The 19,036-nt window shown below is 30.9% G+C and overlaps 1 long non-coding RNA gene across 2 annotated transcripts in view; it reads right to left on the reverse strand.

Moving 5' to 3' along the window:
• The window catches only part of LOC124420136, a 63,657-nt gene that overhangs the window by 21,623 nt on the left and 22,998 nt on the right, over positions 1-19,036 (reverse strand). The window contains exon 3 of one of the 2 annotated variants that reach the window (XR_006941055.1): positions 14,431-14,856. The exons of the other annotated variant lie outside the window; for it this stretch is intronic. This is a non-coding gene — a long non-coding RNA (uncharacterized LOC124420136). Of the gene's footprint in view, positions 1-14,430; positions 14,857-19,036 lie in introns of those variants that run through there. 2 annotated transcript variants of the gene reach the window in all.

Genomic DNA, 19,036 nt, shown 5'->3' on the forward strand with positions numbered 1-19,036 from the left:
GTCCAGACTATAGACTGATCTATAGCCCAGACTATAGACTGATCTATAGCCCAGACTATAGACTAATCTATAGCCCAGACTATAGACTAATCTATAGCCCAGACTATAGACTAATCTATAGCCCAGACTATAGACTGATCTATAGTCCAGACTATAGACTGATCTATAGTCCAGACTATAGATTGATCTATAGTCCAGACTATAGATTGATCTATAGTCCAGACTATAGATTGATCTATAGTCCAGACTATAGACTGATCTATAGTCCAGACTATAGACTGATCTATAGTCCAGACTATAGACTGATCTATAGTCCAGACTATAGACTGATCTATAGTCCAGACTATAGACTGATCTATAGTCCAGACTTTAGACTGATCCATAGTCCAGACTTTAGACTGATCTATAGTCCAGACTATAGACTGATCTATAGTCCAGACTATAGACTGATCGATAGTCCAGACTATAGACTGATCTATAGTCCAGACTATAGACTGATCTATAGTCCAGACTATAGACTGATCTATAGTGAAGATTAAAGACTGATCTGGTCTAGCCTTTAGATCGATCTATAGTCTTACTTCAAACGAATTCGAATGGCGCAAACGTTTCAACAGACTTTATGCAACATCCTGCAACCTTGCTTGTCGTCATCACCTGATGATGATGATGATGAAAAACACATTCACTTGTTGCATTAAAATGAATTTTAAACAATATGTTGAACTCTTTCTTTTCACACAAACATACACACACGCCAACAACAAACAAACAAACTGACAAATCTCATTGATCGTAAGTACATCTACATATGCGGCACCGTGGCTGGCAGCATGTGGTGGCAAGGAAGAGTCTTTTTTAATATCATGCATAAACATGTCTGTAAATTTTAATCAACTGTCTTGCATTGGAGCACGCAAATTTCAAGACAGTAGTCAAAACCAACTAAAAACCAAAATTATAAAAAATACATATTTAAAAGAGGCGGCTGCTTATTTATCTTTGGCTTTAAATATTGTGGTTTTATGTTATCACAGCTAGATGGCGTTGCTGTTTGTATTTGTTTGGTGGCAGTGGCAATAGTTTAAAGATTGTTTAGTTTTCTAGCTTTTCTGCAAGTAGTTGCTAGTGATGGTGTTGCTTTTGGCCACCTACTTTCTTAGAAATTGTGAAACTTTTTTTTGTGCAAAACAGTAAAACATTTATTACAATTTAACGCCCACTTAATATTAAACTAAATAGTTTTAACAAAACTGGCAAAATGCATACCAAAGCGACACTAACTTTAATAATTTATAGTTATTTTTACAATGTATGCTATAAAAACTTTCTTGCAGACATGACTTCTTAATACGAGTGAGTGCTCATACTATTTACTCACTTGTATCTGAAAATCATAACAAATCTGTGAGCAGTTTTATTGTTCCTTTTAACGAAGCAGGAGTTTTTTTTTTAATTTACGCTTCAAATCAAATGTAAATTGAATAGTTGCCACAACAAATTGTTGTTGTTGCTGTACGTGGAGGCTGTCATCAGGTTATCAGCTAAAAAAAAAAAACCTTGAAACGAAGGCGAAAATTGTATGATGTTAATTGAATTTGTTAAGAGTGTCGTTTTTGTTTTTCTTTTTGGCCAATTCGTTATTGAATTTCCACCTTGAGGACAATGTGTAAAGACGGATGATATTTGTTATATAAACATTTTAAAAGAAAGCGGATCTAATATTGGATATATAATTTAGATCATCAGATCATTAGAAAATTGTTAACATCCTTCCATGTTTGGAGTTTAAAGAATTTTTAAAATCTATATAGTTCTAGATCATTACATTCTTAAAAAGAAAGATCAATATATTGTTCTGAACTGTCTTACATCACTTTACGATCTTCAAGTTTTGAAAAGATCTTTGTCTAGTGAAGAAGTTTTTCCCTTTGAGAAGATCTAATTCAGTTCTCGACCATTTTTAGTTTAATTCTGAATTAGATGATCATCTATTGTGAATCATCCCTAATTCAAATTGAATTTTTCTATTCAATACATAATCAAGCCGATTTCACAGCATTAGATTCTTGGAAAGAAATATCAGAAGATTGTTAGAAATATCTTTACGAATTTCCAGTATTGAAAGATCTTTCTCTCGTTAATAAATTTCAATTTAAAAAGCTTTCTTTCTCTTCTCGCTTTGAGAAGCACAACTCTAATTAAGTTCTAGACCAATTCCAGTTCAATTCATAATCAGATGAACATCCATTGTAAATCGTCCCTAATTCAAATTGAATTTTTCTGTTCAATACATAACCAAGCTGATTTTATAACTTTAGATTTTGGGGAAGAAACATCAGTAGATTGTCATGAACTATCCAACATCTCTTTAGGAACTTCTGGTATTGAAAGATCATTCTCTCGTGAATAAAATTGAATATAAGAAGCTTTTTTCTTTTCTCTCTTTGAAAAGATCAATTCTAATTCAGTTCTAGACCAATTCTAGTTCAATTCATAATCAGATGAACATCATAATTCAGATTGATTTTTTTACATTTTACATTTCACAGCATTAGATTTTGGGAAAGAAAGACCAGTAGATTGTCATGAACTATATTACATCTCATTACAAACTTCGAGTATTGAAAGATCACTCTCTCATGAATAAGTTTCAATATAAGAAGCTTTCTTTCTCTTTCCCTTTGAGAAGATCAATTCTAATTCAGTTCTAGACAACTTTCAGTTTAATTCATAATCAGTAGATCATCCACTGTGAATTATCGCTAATTCAAATTGAATTTTTTATTAAATTCTTGGGAAGAAAGATCAGTAGATTGTCATGAACTTTATTTCATCTCTTTACGAACTTCGAGTATTGAAAGATCTTTCTCTCGTGAATAAGTTTCAATATAAAAAGTTTTCTTTCTCTTTCCGTTTGAGAAGATCAATTCTAATTCAGTTATAGACCAATTCCAATTCAATTCATTATCCGATGAACATCCATTGTAAATCTGTATCGGGCTTCAAGTTTTAAAAACATCTTTCTCATGTAAATAAGTTGCATTATAAGAAGATTTCTTTCTCTTTTCTTTTTGAGAAAGAAGATATAATTCAGTTTTAGATCACTTCCAATTCAATTCTTAATCAGATAAACATTCACTTTGAATCATATGATTTCACTGCATTAGGAAGAAAGATCATTAAATTAGGAAGAAAGATCGTGAATATGTTTTAATATGTGAAGCTTGCTTTCTCTTTCAGCTTTAAGAAAATCACAACATTTTGAGTTTACTCAACAGCTTAAGTTTTCTATATAAAAGTTTGTGCTTCTCTGGATTTGTGTATCTGTATATAAATTTGCAGATATTTCAATCTTCAGTTGAAGTTTCCAAAAGACAAGATCACTCATTATTTATGCAATTCTTAACAGAAGTTTGTTAAAATTTCAATATGAAAAGATCTCAAGTTTTTCTCCCATTTATTGTCTCTGGTTTTCCCATAGCAAGATCTTAATATAGCCTTAGTTTCTGATTGAAATATTTCGATCTACAGCTTAAGGTTCCAAAATGAAATAATCTCTTTTGTTAGGTCTAGTTTTTTTTAACAAATTTCCCATAATAAGCTATTCTCCGCCTTTATGAAAATCTCAATTTCAATACGTCAATTAGACACTTACAAAGAATTCACTTTTTGACTCATGTCTTTATATAAAAAGTTCTCATTTCGCTTTCTTTCTTTAGCTTAGTTGTCCTATGTGAAGATCATGGTTACATAAGCTTTCCAAAAAAAGATCATTCCACTATAGGTTTAGGTAGTATCACTATTTCTCTGGCTGTCTCAAGTTTCTCTTTTAAAAGCTCTCCTTTGCTACTTTATGCTTTTCTTTCAACGGCAAGACAAGATCAATCCTATATTAGCTTTCAGTAAGTTCAAGTAGTATCACTATTTCTCTCGTTGTCTCAAGTTTATCTTTTGAAAAGCTCTCTCCTGCTACTTAATGTTTCTCGCTATTCCATGTTTATCTATTGAAAGCTCTCCCTTGCTGCTTTTTTTCATTCAGTCGCAATGAAAATCATTTGATTTTTTTTTTCGTCTATTTTTCTAGCCTCCTACTTGAAGAAAATATCTCTTTTTAAAAAGGAAATCCTAGGAAAAAACTTATAGGGAAAACTGTTAAACATTTTCTCTTTCTAAGTTCTCTTTTACAGAGAATGTTTTATACTTTTATTTATTAAGTTTTCATACAGAAGGATCAGTTTCATTTGATTCTCCATATAATGACCTTTATTTGAAATTCACATCTATGTTAAGATCCTTTCAGTTCATTACTAAATATTTCCTTTTTCTTTCGCTTCTCAAGTTTATGTTTCAAAAAGCTTTCTCTTGCTACTTATTTTTTCTCCCTCTCTCTCTGTCGCAATGATGATCAATAGATCTTTAGATAAAGTAATTACGGTAAAATACTCTCTCTCTCTCTCTACTTTTCAAAAACTCTAGCTCTCTAGACCTCTCACTTGTTAAAACTTTCTCTATGAAAACATGCTCAAGTTGTGCTATAGAAAGATCATGTAGAATTCCGCATTTTATTCCTGAAAGATCTAGTATCTTTCTTTCCCTTTGTCCTTCTCATATTGCTTAAGCTTCCTTATTGAAACTTTCTCTGTGATAACTTGCTCAAGTTACTACGCTATAGAAAGATCAGGTATCTTTCTCTCACTCATATTTCCATCGCCTCTCATCTCATGCTCTTTTCATTGAAAATTTCCAACTGGGTAGTTTTATTCCAATGTTAAGCGTAAAAAAATATTAATAAATAAAATTACCCATCCCGCTGTTTTGTTCTACATTGTGAATGTATTAACACCGAATGCCACAGAATGATCATTTTCCACTATTCAAGTCATGAAATAACATTTAAAAATGTATGTTTTACGCTTCACTCTCCCTCCTCCTAAACACCCGAACATTTTAAGCTAGAAAGAAATATTAAAAGCAAATATTAATATTTATATAACGGAAAAATTGGCATGCCAATGTAAATTAGAAATATTAAGAAGACGGACAGACAGGCTAACCGACCAAGAGTCCAGATCAAACACAACACTATGTAGACGATTAATTGGTAATTTACATGTTCAAACATGTTGGTAACATGAAATAGGCATAATTTACAAAATGAAACTGGTTGATAGAGTTTTCTTCTTTGGAATGGAAAGAAACTGTAGAGAAACTCTTAAGTACTAGAGGAAGACAGATAGATAAGGACGTTAAGTAAATAGTTTTCAATAAGTACTTTCTAGCACTTAAGTAATATGAATCATAAACCTAGTGATTTGTTAAAATTATTACTTTTCAAGGTTCTATTTCACACATTTTTCCATATGACCAATTAATGGTCTGTGTTATCTTTGGAATACACATTTACATACGTTTCTAGAAATATAATTTTCCAAAGTTAATGAAAATACATAGAAGAGTATGTATGTATGAATGTATGAACTGTAACTAAAATTGTATGTAAATCATCACTTTACAATTATATGTTTTAGTCACAGCTGTAATCGGATACTACTAAGTAAATATTAGTTTTTTTTCTTTTCATAATACGCTTTAAAATTGTCAAATACTAAGAGATTTTTTTCAAGTGTTTCTTTTTGTTTTATCAAATAAAAGGAACAAATACTTTTTGTTTAGAGTTCCACATTTTTTTTAAAGAATAGAACATAAACAAAGTGTTTTTTGAAAAGGAAACAACGTCATCATTATCATTTTACATTTCGTATAAGATTAGATGAGTATGAATGAAAGAAGAGTAAAACAAAAAATCCAGTAACTAAAAATTATTCTAATATTAAATTACTACATGTAGATAATAACTGACAACACCATTTCCAAGAGCTACTTTTATCAGATTTAAGTTAAGCTCTCCTTTGACCATCTCCTATTGTTCAAGTTTCCTTATTGTTAAAGCTAACTATGAAAACTTGTTCAAGGTTCAGGAATTCCGCGATTTTTAATCGAAAAATTTCAAGTTCCCCTTTGATCTTGTTCTAACTGCTTAAGCTTCCTTATTTACCGACTTTTCACTTGTTAAAACATTCTCTTGTCTTGCTCAAGTTGTGTTGTAGAAAGATCATATTGAATTCCACAATTTTTCTTCGAAAACGATTTATCTTTTTGATCATATTGAATTCCAAAATTTTTCCTCGAAAACGATTTATTTATTTGTTTAAGTTACGCATTAGAAAGATCAGGTATCCTTCTTTCACTCATATTTTAAGTTTTCCTTTGATATATTCATATTTCTCAAGCTTCAAACTTGTTGAAAGACCTCTTACTTGTGAAAACTTTCTCTATGAAAATTTGCTCAAGATAGAAAGTTCATGTTGAATTCCGCCAAGATCAGGCATCTTTCTCTCACTCATATTTTAATTTTCTTTTTGATCTTGTCGTATTGCTTAAGCTTCCTTTTTGAAACATCTTTCAGTTGTTAAAACTTTCTCTATGAAAACTTGCTCAAGTTGTGCTATAAAAAGATTACGTTGAATTCCGCAATTTTTACACGAAAAAGATTTATCTATTTGCTCAAGTAATGCTAAAGAAAGATCAGAAATCTTTTTCTCTCTCTCACCTTTGACCTTTGCTTCCTTATTGAAAGACCTCTCACTTCCTCAAGCTTGCTAAAGTTGTGTTGTAGAAAGATCAGGTTGAATTTCACAATTTTTCTTTGAAAACGATTTATCTTTTTGTCTCTCACTTTTGAAAAATTTCTCTATGGCTACGTAATGATCTCTTGCTAGCAAGGAAGCTTACCTGGAGCAAACTTCATTTGCTAGCTCTTGCTTTCCTTTGGAAAAATATCTTTCAATAGCACATAAATCTCATCAGTTACTCTCTCTAGCATTTGCTCTTTGAGTGAGATATCTCTCACTTAGTTTATGTAACAGTCCTTATAAAAATTTATATTCAAATACAACTTTCTACAAGGAGGAGCTATCCATAAAGCTCTTTGGATTATCACTTTGAATAGTTCATATCTCTCATCTCATTAAAAACTCTCACTAGCTTTTGATTTTTGAAAAGATAAGTTTCTTTTAGTTTATGTTGCTCATATTGCTCAGTTTCTTTTCAAGGAGGAGCTCTCGGCAACACTCTCTAGAACATAGAAAACCATCATTCACAAGTGTGAAAAACTGACTTGAACTATCTTTAAGTTATTTAATAGAAAAAAATGGGATGATATTTTTCCCCGTTAAAGCTTTCAATAGAAAGCTTAGAACTTTAAAGCGGTCTCTCAATAGTTTATGTTTCATTCATATATAATACTTTCTGGATAACTTTTATTTCACTAGAAGAGATCTCTTTAACATATAGAATGATCTACTCTCTAAAGATGGTAGATCTTTTCTTAGAGAGTTAACTCAAGTTGACTTATAAGAAAATCTGTTATGTTAGCTAATGATTCGTTTTAATGAGAACTTTCTTTGAGATCATTTTTTAAAAGTTCAAGTCTAACCATGTAAAGCTCTGTCCCACTAGCTCTAGCTTAACTTTCAATGATCTCTCTCTCTAGTATATCATTCGTTTTAAAAAGCTCTCTCTTTTGCTAACTTGTATTTTATTATCAAAATATATATCACTCCCGGTAGCTTATGCTTGTCTATTGAAAAATCTAGCTTAAGCTTTTAATATAGGAAAATCTGTTGTTTAAGCTTATGTTTCTTAAAAATAAGATCTTTGATATGATCATTGTTGCTCTCTCCCGCGAGCTTATAATCTAAACATTTAACTCAGAAACAGTGTAATTGCCATCTTACAAGATTTTATCTTGTATAAAAAGTAAATAAACATAAATAGAAAATTTCTTTGCTCTAAATACACAATTAATAATAATTTAATATACACACTAGTATAAACTAAATGGACATACAGATAGCAACTTTGTAACATGAGCCTATTTACTGAAACATTTTTGCACAAACACACAGAAATTTTTGCTTTATGAATGCTTTTTAAACACCACCTGAGCAACACTTGCCAATAACAACTTGCTTCAACAACATAAAACATATTAGAAAAAAAACCTAGATGCCATGATGCTTTGAATTTGGTTATTAGAAACATTACAACATCAACTATTTAATAACTCTTAAGAGTTCTAAACATGAGTGTAGCACAACAACTAATAACTCGTCAATCAAGTTAAAAACTTCTAACAACTAAAACAAAACAGATGATTTAACCAAAGCCCACCAGCATGCCATACCATTCATATCCATGCTAACAAACGTACATGTAAGTCCAACCATCCATTCAGTCTTTTAGCTATTCATTCATTTAGTCAGTCTGTCCGTCCATCCATCCGTCCATCTGACCGTACAACAACTAAGAAAACCATTTGAAACAACAACCAGTCGTCTAAAACTAGACATGCATCACTACTACATCACGGTTACAATTAAGATGGTCAATAATGGGTGATCTTCCTTGTTTATCAGTGAGATAGAGAGTGGAGTAGAAGAAAAATAAAACTATGTGCACATATTTATTATTGGTAGTTTTGATATTTTTTTCTTCTTTATAAAACATGTTGGTCCATTTTTTTGTCTTCTATTTTGTAAAATCTGGAAAAATTGTGTGTCCATAGAGTTTTCTTAATAACTTCCATGTTTAACTATGTCCTCCATAGAAACAAATAGACAAAAATGTTACGAGTTATTTTAATCCATTGGAGATCGTTAGGGGGTTGAAGGAATTAAAAGTATTCTAATGGGTATAATGGGAAGGTCACAATGAGAAAAAGAGACAGTGATAATGATCACATATTACATTAAAGTGACAAGTTAGCAGCAACACGATAATTAACAAAGCAGTCTCATCGATTTATAATTCTTCTTTTTTAACCCTGTGGATCCGCGTGGTCCCTCTAGAGATCTCAGAGAATTGTCAAAAATAATCTGTGTCTCTTTTTAAAAAAAGATCTACATACTGATCATGCATAAGTTACGATCTAGTATTTGAATCTGTTTTTTAAGTCCAATCATGTATTTCTTACAAATATATACGCAAATAATGATTCTTACTTTTAGTAAGGATCATTACTCTCCCATCTATTCTCAACTCTGGATGTATACCAGAGTACTGGAGAGAACCAATACTCATGCGCTATCAGAAACAGTTTTATTCTCTTGGGTTGGAATACCATAATCACTTTCTCATTCGACAATATTTACTAATGACTGACAGATCGAAACCTCGACAATCATCCTCAAAGTCCATTGGGATTAATATCTCAAGATCATTAGAGATTGAGATCTTCTATTGCGTGATCCAGTTTAACTATAAGAAGATCTTTGTTTGCTCATTTTAGTTGAAGAAGTTTTATATTGTAATTTTCTTACAATCCGTGACTAATAGTCTGGGAGCAATACAAAATAGATACCTCTAGAGATCACAGAGAATTGCCGAAAACAATATGTTTCTCTTATATAAAAAAGATCTATGATCAATTCAAATATTTGAATTTGATTTTTAAGTCTAATCAAGAAATATTTCTTACAACAAAAATGATCCTTACTTAAGTAAGAGTAGTTTTATCTTCCCCATTTACTCTCAACCTTTAATTTTTCTACAGTTCTAGAGAGGAGCAATACTCATGAGCTTTCAGAAACAGTTTTATAGAGAAGGAATATAACGATCTCTTTCTCATTCCGACAATATTTACTAATGACTGACAGATCGAAACCTCGACAATCATCCTCAAAGTCCAGTGGCATTAATATCTCAAGATCATTAAAGATTGAGATCTTCGATTGCATGATCCAGTTTAACTTTAAGAAGATCTTTGTTTGCCTATGAAATGATTATGTTCTAAGTTAATCTTTTTTACAGAAAACTTGTTCAAGTTTCCCTGCGTTCAGAACACTGCATAGTATAGAATGAACCTTTATTTCAAACTGTTGAAAATTGCATTCCTCTGAAGTAAACGTACAGTGATCGTTAACATCACTATATTGCAAAGATCAATCATGATCAACTATGAAACTTCTCGTCATTCCTTTTCAGACATACTTATTCAAGTGTTTTTCACTACTTCCATGGAATTACTTCAGATGTAGTGAATTTGGAATGAAATAAAAAGAACATCCCTCCTATGACAAGCCCGTGTTAAAATCATTACTTCATCAAGTCTTTTTCAGTACTTGCATGGAGTAAATTCTACTTCTTTGGAAGTTCATTTTTTGCTGGGGATTATTGCCAATTAAAAAAGGATACTTTCCACACCACATTTCCCGATTTAACATCTCGATTGTAATTTGAAAAAAAAACGTCAAAATCCTAAACTAAGTTATACTGTAATTTGAAATGTCATGTTCTGAAAAACGCAGCTGATGATCCTTTTCTAATACGTTCTAAAGCAAAGTTGAGCCTACAGACTGTCGATAGTTTTAACGTGAGCACCTGCCGTGTCGGCCTTATCTCACGGTGGTCTTTTTCATCCACAGGGTAGACTTTAGAACGGTCTACCATCGCCCCTGTCTTCAATGAAGACTCAAGTGGCAATTTTTGCACATTGGCTATGTGCAAGTACTTTGCTGGAGTACTCGAGCACACATCTTTATTTATCCGACACATTCATAGAGAAAAACATACGACACACTCATTTAGGTATACGGGTGGATGAGTCCCGCATACCTCTACATTCATTCCGTATCATATACAATTGACCCCAACCCATTTCCAATCCCGGTCAGATTGGAGGTATTAGGCCCTCTTTATACCCCGGGATTGCAATAACACCAAGGCGGAGGTCTTCGCCAAGGTAACATGCCCCCGGGGGGAAGTTGAGCCTACAATTTAGCCGCCGCCGATATTTTCTATAACAAGCAACTGATGATCCTTTTCATCTAAGCAAAGTTGAGCTTGCATCTCTGGTTAAAACAACGTCAAGAATAGACTTTCAGATGACATACAACATTTTATAAATAAAGTGGTCTTGGTGCTAGTATTCCATCTCAAAAGGCCTCAAAAATTGATATTTTAATCTTTAAGACCCGATATCTCGAATAACAGATTGATGGCGAGCTAGATTCAGGACAGCTAATCTTGTATTCATTTATCGTTCTAAATTCCTCGTTTAATTATCTAAAGAAATAGAACGACACGTTCGATTTGCATAACTAATGTGAAACAACTTTCTTCCAGCTTGTTGGTTTTCGAAAACTAGAATTCTTAAGCGATCAAATACAGTTTCGAATCGGCTGCAGAGGCAAACATATTGCAGTTTGTATTAATACAGAGATATTTATGACAAGATCATGACATTCTTATATATTGAGCTACTTTAGTTTTTGGGTTTAAAATCTTCCGACACTAACAGCTAACAGATAACCAATCAGGAAGCAGCTTTCGGTTGCCATGATAACAAGTTCTATCGCGATTCTTAGCCAACAGAAAGAAGTCCTCGAATAACAAATCATACAATTTATGAGATCACTTTTCAATTTCGCCAATTACGTACGGAAATGGATTAACATTAACTCACGATTTCACTTAAAACGTATAAGCAATTAATTTCTAAAGAAAATCTATACAATAATTAAGACAAAAAAAAATATATCAATTTGGTAAAAGTGTAACAAATATTAAAGAATTATAGCTAGAATATGCAGAATAGTCATAAATGGATTAAATGAAAAAAAGGCGAAGAAAAAACATGAAACGCAACAAAACTTGTTACCAAATACAATTAAAGACTATAATTTTAAAGATGCAAGTTAATATTCATGATCTTAAACATGAATTTCTTATGGGGTTTTTTGCTAAACACAAAAAAATAAACAAACAACAACATATGAATAAAAAATTATGTTTTTATATGACAAAAACCTCATAAATTTATAAACAAGCAATAGGAAAGACAGACAGACGGAAGGACGGACGGACGGACTTTGGTAAAGAAAGATATACAGGCGGACAGACAGACTTTCAGAAAGACATACAGGCGTATGGACAGACAGACATACATTGGGGAGGTGTGGCCTGTGTAACCAAATGGTGTAATTTATGTATCACATGCAACAACAACAACAATTGACATGCGTGCAGGTGCGTTTATTTTTTAACTGCCGCATTACTCCCATTAAAAATTTTGTGTTTTTATGATGTTTTTCTTGTTGGGGAGAGAGTAAAGTGAGGCGAGGAAGTTTTTTTTGGTTAAAATTTTTTGTTTCTACTTTTTTTCAATTTTCCATCAATTTTAGTGTCGTCTGTCCCCTAAAGGCCTTTAAAAGCCTGATTTTAAATACAAGTGTTTCCATGTTAAAACTGTTATTTGTTTGTGTGTGAAAATATTTGACTTTTAGTTGTAGTTTTTTATGGATTTTTTAAAATTAGGTCAGTAAACTCATTTATATAAAAAAAATATTATTTAAAGCAAAATGTTGAATTATTAAAAGAAGGAAGGAGTTGGACAACATATACATTTACGGCTAGCAACGAACGAACCAGCCAAAAAAACTAAACCACACCATACAACTACTCGACTCCAACCACGCCATAATCTGCAGATTAAGACACTATTCATCTTTGCCAATTTCAATTGCAGCAACAAAAAAAAACCCGATTAGTGGCATTTTTCTTAAGTGATTTTTTCTTAATTTTTTTTCCACAAAACTTTCGCACTTTAAAACGTTTTTTTTTTTTTTTTTTGTTTTGCTATAAATTGCTTTTGTTAGCTTTGGCTATACAAATTTCCATTTAATTACACCATTTAATCTTGGATTCAAGAAATACTTATGGAAATCGTTAACTATATTTAAAAAAACAAAATAAAAATGAGAGGAAATATATATATTTTTTTCTCTTAATTAAATTTCACATACATATTTGTACGTTTATGAAGTAATTAAAAGTGGTCAAAGAAATACGAGTAAAAAAAAACTTTTCCATTTATGAAATATAAAACGATGATCAGAGAGCGTAGTTTTGTACTATTTTTGGTTTTGAATAATGATCGTCAAGTGGGTCAAATCTAAGAGCTTAACGTGTGATATGAGTATTTTATGATTAACACTTGGTGGTATTTTTAAGAGTGGTTGTAAGTGACAGTGACAATCTTGAAATTGAAGACAAAGAAATTGTGATGTATTTATTTCCAAAAATGGAAGTAGAACGTTTAGTTTTCAGAAATACAATTAAGTGTTTTGAACGAATTCTAATTTGTAGACCACAGTCTAGAAAATTAATCAATTTTTAGTTTCTAGACAGGATTACTGTAAAGTCTATAGATTAGATTATTATCTTGTTTATAGACTAGATCACTATCTAATTTATAGTCCTGATCACTAATCTATAGACTGAATCATTATTTAACCTGCAAACTGAATCACTATTACACAAAAGACATGGTCACTATATATTCAATAGACATGATCACTATCTAGTCCATAGACTTGATCACTATTTAGCTTACAAACTGGCGCACTATTACACAAATGACATAATCACTATTTAGTAAATAGACATGATCACTATCTAACCTAACTCTATTAAATATTAAGACAATATTGTCTGTAGCTTAGAGTTTGTGTTGACTTTAGACTAGAAAACTGTCTAAAGATTATATAACTCTCTTGCATATATCACTTTTTTGGCATAGATCACTGTAGTTTTTAGAATAGATCAATTTAGTCTTTAGACTAAATCTGCCTATACTTTATACTAGATCTGTCTAGTCTCTTAACTAGATCTACCCAATATTTAGACAAGATCCATTTAGTCTTTAGACTAGATCATTCTTGTCTTAATATTAGATCAGTCTAATTTTTAGACTATATCTAATATAAAGAGCACACAAGTCTTTATAAAAGATCATGGGTATAGTATATAGACAGGATCAGCCTGTTGTTTAAAATAGATATGTCACATCTTTAGACGAGATCGTTCCAGTCTTAAGACTAGTCTAGTCTATCGACTAGATCTAGATAGAAAATTATTGACTTTAGTTTACCTATTAGACTAGTTTAGTCTTGTATTTAGCGTAGACGAGATCAGCCGAGTCTTAAGACTAACTTAGTCTAGTCTTTAGAACAGATCAATTAAGTCTTAAGACCAGATCAGTCTTGTCTTAAGAATAAATCGGTGAAGTCTTTAGACTAGATATATTTTGTTACTAGACTAGATCGGTCAGTCTCCATACTAGTAAAGTCTTTAGACAAGATCAGTCTAGTCTTTAGACTATATCAGTCCAGTCTAAAGACTAGATCAGTTTAGTCTTAAGACTAGAGCTGTCTAATCTTTAGACTAGATCAGTCTAATCTTTAGACTAGATCAGTCTATTATTTAGACTAGATCAGTCTAGTCTTTATACTAGATCAGTTTAGTCTTTAGACTAGATCAGTCTGGTCTTTAGACTAAGTCAGTCTAGTCTTTATACTAGAGCAGTCTAGTCTTTAGACTACGTCAGTCTAGTCTTTAGACATGATCTGTCTAGTGTTTAGATTAAGTTAGTCTAGTCTAGATCTTAGCCAGTCTAGTCTTTGGCCTTAGTCGGTCTAGTCTTTAGATAAGATCGTTTAAGTTTTGAGACTATACTAGTCTACTCTTTAGACTAGATCATTCTATACACAAAATCCCTTCCTATGGACTAGATCAGTGTTTAGTCTGATAATTATATCAATTTCCAGATCACATTATTTTCGATTTACTTACATATTACAACAATTTCTTCCTGAAACCATTTGTTAAACAACTTTTGAAAATTGATAACTTCCATCAATAAAAGTATGATCAATATGTTGTGATCTCTTAATTAACTTAATAAACTCTGCTGATATATTTACGAGTATATTTACATTAATTCCAGAATCTTACCTAAAAATAAACAAAAAGAAAAAAATCAATATTAGTCATTTTACAAAAAAAAAATCAAAATATTTTTAAATATTTACTTTACAACCAACAACATCCCCACCGCCAAACTTTAGGAAACAGTTTACAATATTGTAAAAGCAACATCTGTTTGTAGTTTAATTAAAACATATATATTTATCATTCATTGCGTAGCGTAAAGATTTTGTAGAAAACAAATTTATTATCTCTTGAAATTTGTTTATTTAAAGATTTAGTAAAGATCGTTTAGTCTACGCAAGTAACCACTTGCAAAACTTTGTTTTTGACGATATATTTACACTAAATTTGGTTTAAACAGTAAATAAATTTAGGAGAAAAAAAGAAATATAGCAGAAGACTAGAGCTTTTTTGTTTGGTTTATTATCAACATAAATAAACAAATTGTGTTAAGCACTTTAAGGAGAAGGAATGTGAAAGAGTAAATTCTAAAGAGTACGCAGATCTGGACTAAATACTAAAACGATATAGTCTACGGACTGGACCGAACTAGTCTAAAGGCTCTAATCTAGACTGATTAGACAGATCTAGTCTTAAGACTAGATTGTTATAGTCTAAATACTAGACTGATCTACTGCTATGACTATGACAGATCTAGTCAAAATATTGGACTGATAAAGCTAAAGCCCAGACTAGACTTATCTAGTCTAAATACTTGTATGATCTAGCTAAAGTAAATACTGATCTAGTCTAAGGATTAGACTGATCTCGTCTAAAGACTAGACTGAACTCTCGTAAAAACAAAACTGATCTAATCTAAGGACATAATTGATGTAGTCTAAAGACAAAACGCATATAGTCTAAAGACTAGACTGATTTCTTCTATCATTGTCTAAAAACTAAACTGATCTAGTCCAATTACTGAATTAATTTAGTCAAAGACTAGACTCATCTAGTCCAACTACTACATTGTGCTAGCAAACTGAACTAGTCTTATAGGAATAGACTGATCTCGCCTAAAAACTTGACTGAAATCGTTTAATAACAAAACTGATATCGCCTAAAGACTATACTAAACTCGTCTAGAGATCTAGTCTAAGGATTAAACTGAACTCTTCTAAAGACAAAACTGATCTAGTCTAAACACAAAACTGATAAAACTTGCCTAATAACAAAACTGATCTCATCTAAAGACTAGACTGAACTCTTGTAAAGACAAAACTGATGTAATCTAAAGACATAATTGATGTAGTCTAAAGACAGAACGGACATGGTCCAAAACTAGACTGATTTCGTCTAAAAACTTAACTGATCTAGTATAATGACTGAACGGATCTAATCTAAAGACAGCACTAATCTAGTTTATAAACTAAACTGATCTAGTCTAAAAACTTTATAAAGAATACATCCCTTTATATAACTGTCCACTCATCTTCCAAACTAAATGAAATATTTACCTAATTTCCATAAAATAAAGAAAAACATTTTATCTCTAGATTAAAGAACATAAAAATTGTAACATTTACAAAGTGTTAAAAATTTTTTTTATTTTCATTATTAAAAGTACACATGGTTTTTATACAAAATAATTACTCTGTTTTGAAAATAAAGAGAAAGAACACATGTTTTATATTAAAACAACCTAAAATCAAATTAAATTGGCAGATAAAATATCTTTTTCAAATTATAGTTTTTTGTTAAAAAAAATCCATCCAAAACATAATGGAAAAAGTAGCAATAAAAAAAGAGAAAACCCTTAATTTAAAAGTTTTTTAAAAGTACATGGATGATTTTCAGTTACAAATAAAATAAAATATAAAAATTAAGTTTAATCAATCTCTGCACCAGATAACCTGGTCACCTCTTTAACAATATTGCGTTATTTATTGTTAAAAATAAAGTACACCACCATAAGATCTCTTAATATTGTTTTTGCAATTGGTGCAGTGGATCTATACTTGATCTGTGGAATACAGCAAGTGTGGTACCACTACCTTGTTGTACTTTAAGAAAAAAAAAAAAAAAACACAGAAATAAACCTGAAAACGAGAACAACCAAAGATCTGTGTTGGCAAGCGGCCTGGCTGAATGTTTGGAATGAAAAAAATAAATAAATAAAATCACAACCATTAATAAAAAATTGTTCATTTCAACTGAATAAAATAAGGAATGTGGTCTTGTCTACATTTAAGCTTTAAATATAAAAAATAAAAATAAAAACATTTATGCAGCACTAACAACAAAATTTACGAAAAAAAAAAACTGGGAAAAATAAAGGTATAAACAAACTTTACTTTTCATATTAATGTAACTCCTGAAGGGGAATATTTTGTAAAAAGGGGGCCTAAATATGAAGTAAATAAGGTCAGACAATCTGTGTAGTCTTAAGATTAGATCAGTTTTATCTTTAGACAAGTTCAGTCTAGTCTTTAGGCGACATCTGTCTAATCCTTAGACTAGATTAATAAGTTCTTAAGCTTCATTAGTGTAACAGTTAGACTAGATGGGTCAAGTCAGTCTAATTTTTGGACGATGACAGACGAAATCAGTTTAGTCTTTAGACTATTTATTAGAGTTCAGTCTAGTCTTTAGGCGAGCTCAGTCAAGTCTTTAGGCGAGTTCAGTCCTATCAGTCTAGATTAGAGCCTTTCGACTAGATCAGTTTTGTCTTTAGAGTCTAGTCTATAGTCTAGTCTATAGTCTAGTCTATAGTCTAGTCTATAGTCTAGTCTATAGTCTAGTCTATAGTCTAGTCTATAGTATAGTCTATAGTTTAGTCTATAGTCTAGTCTATAGTCTAGTCTATAGTCTAGTCTATAGTCTAGTCTATAGTCTAGTCTATAGTCTAGTCTATAGTCTAGTCTATAGTCTAGTCTATAGCCTAGCCTATAATGCAGTCTATAGTCGAGTCTATAGTCTAGTCTAGAGTCTAGTCTAGAGTCTAGTGTATAGTCTGGTCAATAGTCTAGTGTATAGTCTGGTCAATAGTCTAGTCTAATGTCTAGTACATAGTCTAGTCTATTGTCTAGTACATACTCTATTCTATAGTATTATAAATTTTAAATTTACACCTTACAATGAACACCCTTAATATTTTCAATACAATTGTGTTCTAGAATCTAGACACACACTTAATACTTTTAAACTATAAATAAAAATAGAATTTATTCTAACAGAAAACAATCAAGTGCATTGACTTCACGAAAACACCAAATACAAGAACAAGCACAATTTTTTAAATTGATGTGATTTCAAAATTGTCATTTTCAGCATTTTAATAAATTTATGGAAAAAAAAGAGCGCCATTGTTAATAAAAATTAATAAAATTATATTTAATTTGGCTATAAATTTTAAAGAAACAAATTTTATGATTTTAGAATATTTATGACTACAATTAATTGGTTTGTTTTTGAAAAGCTTTTGGCAACGGTTTGATTTTGAAATTTGTTGTCGGTTGATGATCCATAAATATGATTCGATTTATATTTTAAAATCATTTTTGTTCAGTTAAATTAAGTTAAACAATTACATGTGTAATCGTTCTTTAATCGTTTGAAATTTTAAAGTTTAAAATACTTTATTGATTATTTTAGTCGAGAGTCTATTGTTCATCTGAAGTTTAATTATCTTTAATTTCTTATAAGTTTTTTTACTTATTAATTTGAATTTAATTATTTTAAATAGTGTTGTATCAATGTTCAAAAGACTATTTCCGCTTTCAATCAATAGCTTGCTCTGTTAAAGACAGATGGATATTAGCATACATACTTATATATGTTAATAAATGTGTAGTTTGAATTAATTAAATTTGAAATGCATTTTATATATATTTAAGAATAAAGAAAGGAAATGATTCATTTACAATTATCTAAAGAAATTTTTTTCTAACACAATGAAACAAATTTTATATGGAGAACTTTTACATCCACATAAACATATATGGGATAGCTTTTGAGGGCGTGGCACATCCCTAGTAATGAATACCTTATATGTCTCTAGTCTATAGTCTAGTCTACAGACCAGTCTATAGTGTAGTCTACAGTCTAGTCAATAGTCTAGTCTATAGTATATTCTATAGTCTAGTCTATAGTCTATTCTAGTCTATAGTCTAGTCTAGTCTATAGTCTAGTCTATAGTCTATTCTATAGTCTAGTCTATAGTCTAGTCTATAGTCTATTCTATAGTCTAGTCTATAGTCTAGTC

Source organism: Lucilia cuprina, chromosome 5 (assembly GCF_022045245.1).
Source record: "Lucilia cuprina isolate Lc7/37 chromosome 5, ASM2204524v1, whole genome shotgun sequence".
Classification (NCBI taxonomy): Eukaryota; Metazoa; Arthropoda; class Insecta; order Diptera; family Calliphoridae; genus Lucilia; species Lucilia cuprina.